At 42.0% G+C, this 12,255-nt stretch overlaps 1 protein-coding gene across 2 annotated transcripts in view; it reads left to right on the top strand.

Moving 5' to 3' along the window:
- Positions 1–3,736: 3,736 nt before the first annotated feature.
- The window catches only part of LOC105356351, a 72,391-nt gene continuing 63,872 nt past the window's right edge, over positions 3,737–12,255 (top strand). For both annotated transcript variants that reach the window (XM_023965830.1, XM_023965831.1), the window contains exon 1: positions 3,737–3,818. The gene's annotated coding sequence lies outside the window, so the exon portion shown is untranslated. The remainder of the gene's footprint in view (positions 3,819–12,255) is intronic.

The raw sequence follows: 12,255 nt of genomic DNA on the forward strand, positions 1-12,255 counted from the left end.
GACCACCTAAGGGTATTCAAGAAAGCAGGTTATGCCAGCTCCCACGGTAAGTTTGAGGCTAAAGAAATGTACAACCACCGCTTTCGGTTCCAAAAACAGAGGTTTGTTTCAGGGTATGCTTAGTTCCCCTGGCAACTCATGCTCTGATCATAACCTGGTCTGGAGCAGGTTTAGTTGAAGGTTAGTTTGTTCACAGAGAGGTGAAGCAGCATGGCGTGTCCATTTGAAGATGATTTAGTGGATGAAGAAGCTCAGATAATACTTTTTCCACCATGAGAGGGTGATAAGACCACATATGGATGTTGGAAAGATACATTTTTTACATTAATCTAACTTAATTATTTGCTTCAGATAAGATAAATATTTTTTTTTAGTTCAGTCAACTTAAAAATAACACGTAGTTATCAGACATTTATTTTACTTTCATTTAAATTAATTCAATTAAGTAGGTGTAACTTTGGTGCTGCTGTTAGATCAGCAACGCAAGGGATTGTGTGATACCATTCCCTTTGCCTGTCTGGACGGGTTCAAGTGTGGGTTTTTGACCAAATGTGTTTGGTTGTAGCTGTTTTACTGTGTTTTGCCAAGTTATTTGTACTGTTATATTTAATTCTTTCTGCATCATGAGTGAGAGGGAGGGAGAGGATGATGAGTTTATACAGCACCCCTGTTGTGTAATAATGTAACGATAAATTCAGAGTTAAGGTAGTGTTATCCAAATCCATGTTGTGTCATTTATTTTATTGTTATAAAAATGAGTATATCTGCAGGCTCAAAGTTAGACATATGAAAGTTCAAGAATTACAATAAATTAAGATGGAAAAACTGTAATTGCATTGGAGTAATATGACATTTAGTTAGATAAATATGTAAATTTGAGTTGTAAAAAAAATATTGAGTTGGATAGACATAAGAAATTAGGTTGAATAAATTTAACTCAATTACTTGTTACCAATTGAAGTAATTTAAGTTGGATAAGTTATATATATATATGCGTCACAATCAAAATAATAATAATCAGATACTCGTGTGTTTACTCTGTCCGTTCCTTTTCCTCCAAGCAAAAACTTTTTCTTTTGCTGATGCAGCCGTATTACTTTTTTGATGGACGTATAATCTTCATACGGCGTCATTAAAATCTCCGACTCCGTCTCACTGAAGTATAGCGCTCTCTTTTTTTCTCCACTCGAAATGTACACTTTGTCAGAAACAAGTCCTTATATCAGGGATGCCCACACTTTTTTAGTATGTGAGCTACTTTTGAGATGACAGTGTCTCAAAGATCTATCTATCTATCTATCTATCTATCTATCTATCTATCTATCTATCTATCTATCTATCTATCTATCTATCTATCTGTCTGTCTGTCTGTCTGTCTGTCTGTCTGTCTGTCTGTCTGTCTGTCTGTCTGTCTGTCTGTCTGTCTGTCTGTCTGTCTGTCTGTCTGTCTGTCTGTCTGTCTGTCTATCTATCTATCTATCTATCTATCTATCTATCTATCTATCTATCTATCTATCTATCTATCTATCTATCTATCTATCTATCTATCTATCTATCTATCTATCTATCTATCTATCTATCTATCTATCTATCTATCTATCTATCTATCTATCTAAGGGTGGCCGTGGTGCAGCGGTAGGGCGGTCAACCCATGATCGTAAGATTGCAGGTTCAATTCCCGCCTTGCACTCCATGTGTCAAAGTGTCCTTGGGCAAGACACTGAACCCCACCTTGCCTCTGGTGGGAGGTCCGCTGCCAGTGTTTTGCAGCGGAGCCGCCGCCAGTGTGCAAATGTGTGTGTGCATGGGTGAATGGGACTGTGACTGTAAAGCACTTTGCACCTTCGTAAGAAGGTAGAAAGCGCTATATAAGTATACGCCATTTACCTTACCATTTGTCTGTCTGTCCATCAGTACAAAAAATTGTTTATGTACTGATTCAAAAACTACACAGTAAGACTACACGAAGATATGTGAGCGTATACTTTAGTATTATCAGATGAGGCCTTTATTACGAAATCAGAAAGCAGTGACTATTGTATTTCATGCTCTGCTGTAAACCGTTCAATGGGGGCAGCATGGTATTTCTAAAGCACTGCACTGATTCGCACAGGTGGTTTGGTTGGATGCCCTTCCTGGCACAAATCTGGTTTTTATCCAGGCTAGCGACCGGCACAGGGAGACAGACTTGGGCCTCTTTGTGGCTACATAGTTAGGCAGTAGTGGAAAGGGTCTTGTCAAAGGACCTACAACGGATAAGATAAGATGTTGATCGTTTATTTAAAAATATATATATTTTTTGCCAAAAATGTTTCAGATGCAATCCAGTGACCATCGATGGACACTGGTTTTTCACAGAGACTTCTGGGAGATTCATAGGGCACTTGATTTTGGAATTGTAGATTTGGACAGCGCTACAAAATGTCAAAAGCAAAGAAATTCTGACTCAACCTAAGTCTTCCAAAATCCAGTGTTCTACAAATATCCCAGAAGTCTTTGCGAAAAAAAGTGTGTGTTGATGCTCACTAGATTGGCAAATATAGACCACGATAAATTGCGCTTTAATGATTTTTCGTGTGACAAAAATGTATGCAAATTATTTTTATGTCATTCATATTTTCCTCATCAGAACATAGTGAATTCATCAATTCATAAATCAATCTCCTGAACCGCAGGGGGCAGTACACCGCTCTGTAGCTGATTTCCTGCAACCATTAAAGCAGAGTAGAAGAATCCCTCCCCCCCTAAAACACACGCACACAAACAGTTAAACCCAGCTCGGATCTAAAGACCCAGACACAATGAGAACTGGTTTTTCTTTCTGTATCTCTACAGTGGGAAAATATGTCAGAATTAAGACGTCAAAGGATCTTTCAGTTTTTGCAGTTGAAATGTTGGCAATATCATATAGTTTACACTGGTTAGAACAGAATAGAATTGGAAATGGTAATTTGTTCAGACTCATTGTCAGCTTTGATGTCTCTGAAGTCTTATTCTTCTGACAGCAGATAAGATATATGGTATATATGAAATTTATGAGAGTTTGTACAGGTTGGGAAAATTGAAAATAAGCATCAGATTTATGTGGGTACCAGCACATAGGGGGGGAGGAGAGAAATAAAATGGCTGATTTTCTGGCAAAAAGGGCATTGAAACGGGGTATAGAGATGAAAATTCCATTAGTTCCATTAGGTAGAACGGAAATTAGGGCAATTATTAGGAGGCGTTTTATGGAAGAATGGCAGACACAATGGGAAAGGGAGAGGAAAGGTCGACATTTATTTAGTATTCAAGATAAAGTAGGGAGAGGTTTGAATGTCATAGTAAACGCCAGAGATCATGGCATAATATCACGGTTGAGAATGGGACATACTGGTTTAAATAACACATTGCATCTCATAGGGAAACATCCAACTGGTTTGTGTGAGTGCGGGAAAGGGGAAGAGTCAGTGGAGCACGTTTAATGTCATTGTGAACTGTATGGGGAAGAAAGACGACAGCTGGAAAGTAGAGTACGGTTGATAGAGGGTGAGTTTAAAAAAGCTTTAGGGAGGGGAGGAGAATTTAAATGGTGTGATTATAGTCTTTAGAGCAGGACCAGGTTATTGAGGAGAATTTAGGGGTTTATTTATTTTTATTATTATTATTTTTTGTTAGCAAGTCCCCACTCTGACCCACACTCCAGCACAGTAGGTGGCGGTAATGCACCTTCACGTTGGTGCCTCCCGCCAATAAAACCACAAGAAGAAGAAGAAGTTAAACCCAGCTGCAGCGTCGGGCGTGATTGCAGAGGCGCGTGGAGCGTGGGGGAGTGACAGGTACGTGATCACAGGCGGGTAAAGGTCCACGCAGTCGTTTAAGTTTCACCGTCAGTTGTTTATCGTCACACCTTTGCCCTCTTTTAGCATTTTACAAGAGGCGCGGTGAAACTCTCACACCCGCTCATCGTGGCAACAGATAATTTGATGGCTGATTCGAAAAAAACAAAAAATGAAACTCCTTAAGTTGTTCGTAGCTCTTAGGAGGAACGCACGAGCGCCCCCATAAACAACATTTTCACGCGCTTTTCTTTTAATATTTGTTTTTTTTTTTTACTTGGGAACATTCCTCAAGAAATTAATGCCATAACAGACAATTTAAACGTATTTTAATTAGTAAATCTTAACAGAAAAGTTAAGTTTCATTTTAGGTCAAGTTTCGTTTCATACTTGAAAAATAGCCTGTTCAGGAAAGTCGAGCAGCGTCATCAGCGAGGGCACCAGTTTTTTTTAAATTCAACTTTAGTGTTAGCAGCATCTGTTTAAGGAAAAAATAAAAAAATAAATTTGGTGCTGATTTTTAGCTTCTATTTGGAAGAAAAATTAAAAATCACCCAAATTCTGTTTCAATTTATGCCTGAAATGAATTGTAAATTTGTATTTATTTTTTATTTTTATGCCAGAATAGACTTTCAAGGGTTGCGTTTTGTCTTTTATCAATAGAAGTGTGTTTAATCACAAGAAATAAGATACTTTGATGAGTCCATAAGGTGTTTACAGCACCTGTACATACACAGAAAACGTGGAATCAGCAGCATAAATATTTAATGGTAGAAAGGTTAATAACAAAAAAAGGTATAAAGACTCCTAGTTATTTTAGATTTTTGTAAAAGTTTAATAAAGTGATGACTTGGACAGTATTCATAAACCTGTAAGAAAACTAACACGTGTATTGGCCGTTGTGCGATGTATCATAAGGTCTTGTTGCGGTGGCGTTTTTTCCCTGCACTGTGGGTAGAACAGTCCACGTTATGGTATAGGAGAATAGAATTTGTTCTAAACTAAAGAGGAGAAATTCACCCAGTGTTGAAATTGGTTTTAACACAACCTCAATGATATCAGACAGATGACAGAAATGCACACGCATGGAGGGGTTATTGTTCTCGATGCCGTCCAGCACCGAACCAGCTCTTTGAACAAGTTTAGGTCTCTGTCTGTCATGTCCAGTATATACACGGTAACAACTGTTGAGGTCTCAACAGGACAGTGTCACCTCACCAGAGCCCGGTTCACCTTTTGCAGTTTCACTGCAATTTAGATTGAACTTCATTTTTCGAAGAATTTTTGAAGAAGTGTAAAAAGGTCTATGTCTGAGAAATTGTATAAAGTGTGTAGTGAGGAGTTTTACAGTCTTAAAATATTTTGGAAACATTGTAAAAAAATAAAGCTGACTTCTTTGCAGATTTTAACTATCGCAGGTTATTTTTGGAACTTGATTCCCATGAACGATGAACAATTTTTATACCAAAAACTCTACAAAAGTATCTTGCATAGACCCTAGTCCCCTCACCTTTTTGTACAGAGCCTCTGTGTTTGCACTTATTACTGGAATGAAGCCCATTGAGACGACTGGTTGTAATATTGGGCTATATAAATAAAATCAAATTGAACTCCAGTGCAGTTTAGGGATCAGGCCAATACCCTTTAAGAATACAATGCTGTCTGATAAGTTGGTGTATTTGAGCTGAAAACGTTTGCCGATTGTCATAACTATATTGTCTTCTGAAAAGTCTGTAGTGTTGGCTTTTCTCTTGAGGTTGTTATGACTTTAGTTAGCCACTATAGGCCCCAGTTCTGCAGTTTTTGGTTAACCTGGTTTAAAAAATGTTCGTACAACCAATGTATTAAAATGAACAGAGATGTACTTAATTAATAAAATGATTAGAACTTGCATTAAAACTTTATATTTGGGGTAAATAGTTACAAAATTACTTTGAATGAAAAATAAATGAACCAATTTTGTATTTTGGTGAAGAATGATTCAAAAATGTTCAGACCTAACGGAGAACACAAACGGATCATTTAGCCTAGGAGCTTTTCCCTGGTATTTCCTCAAATTTGTGTTTGTCAGATGAACAAACCACTGTCCACTTAAAAAGTCAGGGTTCTCTACTTGTAATTTTTCAAGCAAATGCATCAAATGGGAACAAAATGGTAGGCTTGGTGTAGAGAGGCCCCCATCTTGAAAAGAGGTCCCTTTTTTAAATTTTTATCATGGCGTTTGGCTCCACCCCTTACCAAACCAAACCAATTACGAATCAAAAATATCCTAAGAAAAAAAAACATTCACATGCATTTTATGTGTGACACATTCAACATAAACAAAACGTGTCTCCAATGTAACACCAATTTCTAAACTAAAATGCAGAATAAAAGGGAAACATTTAGAATTTAAATTGGGCCTGTCAAAGGAACCCAAACTCCACCGCTGAACATGTGTGCGCCCACTGACGCGGTCCAAAACAAATCCACTTTAAGCCCTCACGCAGTGAAAACGTGTCACTGTGACAATGAAAGAGATGACTTCAGAACAAAAATGAGTTTATTTCACTCACTGTAGGATTAACAACACAAAACTGTGCAGTCAAGAAGTAGGAACGTTTTCCTTCTTTTTATTTTGACCAGTGAAGAGTAAATAAACACAGGAGAAAAGCTTGAACGGTGCAAAACTCCAGGTCATCTTCAAGGATAGATAGTTCTTATCTGAACGCAAGGTTACGTCCAGCATTCAACCATATGAACTGCTCATACTCCTAGAGTCAAAGGAAAAGCTTCATGAACTCGACTGGGACTGAGAAGCAGTCTCTGTGGTATGTATAGTCTTTTTTTTTTTTTTGGTAGGAAAAATGTTACATAGCATGTAGCTGTCAAAATGTCAGTATAACGTGTTCCTTCGTTTCTCGTGAGTGTTATGTTCTAGAAATCCACCTACAAGAAACAAAATCCATGAAAACTTTAATTTTTACAATGATTCTTGACTCTTAAAACTCCTCATTGGAGAATTTCTACATTTTCTCAGACACATATTTTCATTTTCACACTTTTTCTCTCTTGTTTGAACCCTCAAAGTTCAAACCTTTGTAGAATTTTCTTTTTTTACCAGGATTATGGAATAAAATCAAAGATCTGATTGCAATAGAAGATTTTTGTAGACAATACACGATCCTGAGGACAATAGGCCAATCAGAATGCAAAACACAGTGTGCTTTAAAGTAAAAAATCAAGTGTTACACTAAAGCAGTGTTTTTCAACCAGTGTGCTGCGGCACACTAGTGTGCCGTGGGAGATGGTCAAGTGTGCCGTGGAAAATTGCCCTCATTAACTGATCTAAAAACATTAACCATCTCCAGGAAATCAGCTCTTTGTTCATCCAAACAGGTCCTGATAAAACACTGAGTAGTTAGGAATATGAAAGATCATAAAATACTTATTTCTTTGTGTTTAACTGATTCTATTAAAGACATTTTGATAAGAATGACGGCACCGCGATTTACCTGCAGCTATAACTGTTTTCTGAAAAGTCCTGCAGCTTTTACTGTCTCCACGACTCCACCAATCATTCTTGAAGGCTTAATCACATGTCATCAGTCTGACCAATCAGAAGTGTTTAAAGTCTAAACTTCCTTGTTCCAATTTAGCTCATAACTCACTCATTTCCAACAAAAACATCAGCTAAAGCTCGTCTTTAGCGGTGTAGCTTTCCACAGAATCCGGTATCAGACCGTGGAACAAGTGAACAAAACCATGAAACTCAGAGACGCAAGTGTTTCTGCCGTTTTCTCGCCGTATTCACACTACATCTCCCATGATGCATTGGCTTAAAGGGACAGCGCCTTAGCGTACAATGAGTCGTCCTTGTTACACGGATTGAAACCACAACGAACATACAGTTTGTATGTAACTTAACTTTTATTACATCTTTTAGAAAAAACATCTGCAACTTCCTGCTTTTTCTGCCACAATTATCACAAAAATGCACGTCAGATTGCCGGGGGGGGGGGGGGGGGGGGGGGGGGGCTGTAGATCAAAACAGACTATGAGTTTCTGCTTTTTTTTGGGGGGGGGGGGGGGGGGGGTGCTGGTGTGCCGCGGGATTTTTGTCAAGGTTAAAGTGTGCCGTGGCTCAAAAAAGGTTGAAAAACACTGCACTAAAGAAACCCATAAAACAGGGAGACTGTGAAAGTGAGAGACCACTGTATGCACATGAACTCAGGATAGATGTCTGTCGTCCTTTCTTTAGACAGTTGGAGTTGGAATCAACAATGTTGAATTAGAAAATGGGAAAAAACTAAAACTGTTACCAAAGGAAAGGTTTATTATGGAGTGAATTTTGTGCCATCATACCAAACGCAATACTCAACTGTTTTTAGCATAAAACTTCAAAATATTTTCTGTGCTCAAAAAATTATTTTCCACTTGGAACTCAAAAATACGTACAGTCAAAAAACTTTTTACGCAAGAGAAATTCTCTGTCTTTTGTGCTCAAAACAGAGCGGCGCATCGCAAAAGCCAGCTAATCAAGTCATGTGACCTCAATGGTCATGTCAGGGCCATATGTTTTGTGATTACATGTATTTTTACTGTTTCAAGAGAAAATTCATTTTTTGAGCAAACTAAATTTTTAATATTTTATACTCATGGAAAAATGGCACAACCAACACTCTATAGTTTATTTGTGACGGCAGCTGTTTTGAATTTTCAACTTCTTTTGTTTGTCCTCTCTCCCTTTGCTTTTTTTCTTGAATTTACACTTCCAATTCAGAATGTTTGTTCTTATAGTTGATCCTCGTTTTTTTCGGGGGGGGAGGGGCTTTGACCCTATTGGCTAATGGGACATTGAGTGACAAAGATTATGGTCACGTCATTTCCTGTCCAGAACAGTGCCTGGTGTTGACGTCATCTGTCAGTCTTCCTGATGGGGCGTATAGAAATGTTTTTCTTTAATTTTTTATTATTTCTTTCAAATAAACACTCAGTTTTTTTCTTTTACTTTAACCTTATCCCCACTTGACCCTATCAAGTGAACAGAAGACATATTTGATGTTTTTATTTTGTTTATTTATTGATTTTTACTTGCCACCATCAAAGCAGGATCAGTACTTATAGTTTCACTTGCACAAAGTCAGAGATTATGTAGGAATATAGTCAAATATTTGATCAATTCTACCAAACGGCTGCCGATGGTCGTCGGTGTCAGACGTAGGTTGAAACCCAGCCGTGAAGTGAAACTGAAACAGATGTTTAGGAGGCGGCAAACTGGATGAGGAACACCCAAACTCTGACACCAATGTGAGGCTGTGAAAGATAGATCATGTCAGATGAGATGGCTGTACTGCATCAACGATTTCTAAGCAGACTGGGGGGCTCTAGATGTTCAAGCTCTTCTGGAGAAGAGCAAAGGCCAACATTGAGGATCAAAGACACAGTGGTTAGCTAAAGAAACTTGATGAAGCAGATGAAGGACACCTCAAACTTAAGAATCAGGTGATGTCCAGCAGTACCATCAGTTGAGAACTGACAGAAACTAATTGGACCCATCTATTGTTCAGATGGGGTCTGGACAGAAGTGTCTCCATGGAAGAGTTGCAGCAAGAAAGCAACCAATGTGGAGACAAAACCAAGTGGCTCAAGTGTGCATTAAAAACAGGAACTGGGTTGTAGAAAAAACACAGCAGCTGTTCTGGACTAATGAGTCAAAATGTGAAACATTTGGTTGTAGCAGAAGGAAGTTTGTTTATTGAAGGCCTGCGGAGAGACGTAACCAAGTGTCTGCAAGCAACAGAAAAGCATGAGGCTGTATTTCTGCAAATGGGGATTTTAGTCAGAATTCCTCTCAGTAAAGTGAAGCGTGGAGATTCTGTTGTAATGAACGCGCACAGACGGGGTTTCCAATTCAAGCCAAAGATTTATTACCCTATCAATATTTCTAATGCAGATATCCGGGCTCAATCAATTTCCCCGAATGCCTTTTATTAAAACAGGGCTCACGGCAGGAAGACAAAGAAAAGAGCAACGTTTCTCTCCCTGTCCGGGGATTTATACAATGTATTGATGAATATGTAAATGCAGAGAGGAGAGTGTAGAATCCGTCTGGTCAGTGGTCTCTATGGCTCCCAAAGCCATTAGCTGTCACATAGCCATCTGCACAGAGAGAATCCAGAACACAACCTACAAAGACCATGAGTGCCTGGCACAACCTATCCTCCCATGTGTCTCACATGTATGGCATGCATGATCTGCTGAAAATGATTCCCAACCGGTCCTATGGGTTATATATTATTAGGTTTAGGCAGATATTTACCCATCATCCAACACCATCAAGGCGGCGTTACCATTTAGTTTGCAGCAAGACTATGGGGTCAAATCCGGATCAGCTTGAAAGTGAATGGAAAAACCAGTTCAAAATTGGAAAAAAATAAAACAGTTTTATTTTTTTTTTTAATTTTTTTTTTTTTTTTTTTATTTTTTATTTTTTTTTTTTATTGGTACGGGGCAGGGGGGGTTGACGGGTCGGGGTCTCCGCTGAGGCCATCGGCGGTTTCCCCGGCCGGTTGGCTGCCTCGGTCCCGTCGAGGCCTGACCAGAGCTCTTCTAGGGCCGGCGTTTGGGGGTGGGGGCCTGGGCTTGCTCCGGGGGGGGCAGGCGCTTTCTGGCTCCCCTCTCTCTGTGTGGGGGTGGTGGTGCTGGGCCTGGGGTGTCTGCGCCTCCGGGGGTGGGGCCCCGGGGCTGGGTGGGCCTGGCCCCCTTGCTGGGGGGGGGGGGGGGGGGGGGGACGGCTGTTTGACCACCGGGGGACAGTCTATCATCTGTCCCCAACTTACCCCCTTCCTCATATAACCTCATAATAGGGTGAGGGGGTGGGGGGCTTAGCCTGCGATGAGCCTTGGGGGGGGGGGGGGGGTTTACTAGGCAGTGACCCCCCTCCTGTGGTTGCCGTATGGAGTGGGCCCCCCCTCTTTCGGTTTTATTTGCACCTTAGACATGTAGGGCCCTTGGTAGGGGGGGTGCTTGGACATCACTGCCAGCAAGCAGCGGATGTCCTCCTAGCACCCTACCCGCCAATTTTAACCGCACCTTAGACATTTAGGGCCCCTTGGTGGGGAGGGTGAGGGGACGTCACTGTGAGTAATCAGGAGACGTCCCCTTAGTGCCCTACCCGCCAATTTTAACCGCACCCCCCTTAGTACACACACCCCTCCCCCCTCAATATATACATCCCAACATAAACACACACACATGCACACACACACTCTCTCAAACACACATACACGCACACACATTTTGCAAGGAAGGTGGGACCTAGGACCATCTGTCCCCTGCCTCTTCCCTGGTGGGGGGTACAGGCCCCTTTGCAACGGCGGCTGTGTCCCCGGGGTGCCGGCTTCCTGGGCCCGGCGGTGCTCTCTCCGCGCGGTGGGGGGGTTCACATTACATCTGAGCCGGGGGTGTTTGTGTCCCTGGGGGGTGGGTTCTGGTCCTTGCTCCTGAGTGCTGGGCCCCGCCAAATTTCCAACTGTGGCCGAGCCTGGTCGGGCCATATTTACAACACCCCTTGTGGGCCCTCTTTTTTCCCCGGGGTTCCCCCCTTCTGGGTGGGGGCGGCGGGCCCCTGCCTCGCTCCTCCCTGGACCAACCGTGGGCCGGGCGGATGGCTGCCTGGAGTGCGGAGTGGGTCTCCCTTGGGGGGTCCTGGCTCGTACCTGGGGTTGGGGCGGGGGGATGCCCGGAACTCCTGGGTGGTGGTGGGGTGCTCGTCTGGGGCTGTGGGCGTCCTTCTCCGGTGGGGCCCTGCGTTGGGTTCTCCCGGCGCGGCGGGGGGGCTGCTCTCCTGGTTGGGCTGGGGCGGCGCCCTCTTTCCCTCCGTGCCTCTCTGCTCTCTGGCTCTGGGGGCCTTGCGGCGGCCCTGCTGGCCCTGGCCTGGGTGGCGGGCTTGGTCGCCCGGGCGGCGGTTGTTCCCTGCCGGTTCCCGTGTGGCGTTGGGGGGATTCCGGCTGCCGCTGCTGGTGCGGTGGGGGTCTTGGGGTGGGGATGGCTGGGCACTCTCCCTCCTTCTTTTCACGTTCCACCATCCATTTTAGAAGAACATAAACACTCACCTGAGCACAGGTGTTAGCTCAACAGACTGAATGACTGAAATATTTCACACTAATTGGTTTTAAGGCATAAGTATGCGTGTGAACACTATCTGTTTTGTGTACATGTCGACAGGTGGACATTTTTGCAACTAACAGGTGTGTTTATAACATTTGAGTGTGTGTGTGGACAGGCTCCGCCCTTTTTTTTTTTTTTTTTTTTTACATTTGAACCTTACCATAATGATTAACAACCAGTAAACTTGTTGCTTTATGCTGCTTCATGGTCTTATCCCCCTTCCCCTCCTATTATCACCCCCTACCCCCCCTCTCTCTAACGTCCCTCTCTCTTCTTCCCCTCTTTC

This window comes from Oryzias latipes, chromosome 18, assembly GCF_002234675.1.
Source record: "Oryzias latipes chromosome 18, ASM223467v1".
NCBI lineage: Eukaryota > Metazoa > Chordata > Actinopteri > Beloniformes > Adrianichthyidae > Oryzias > Oryzias latipes.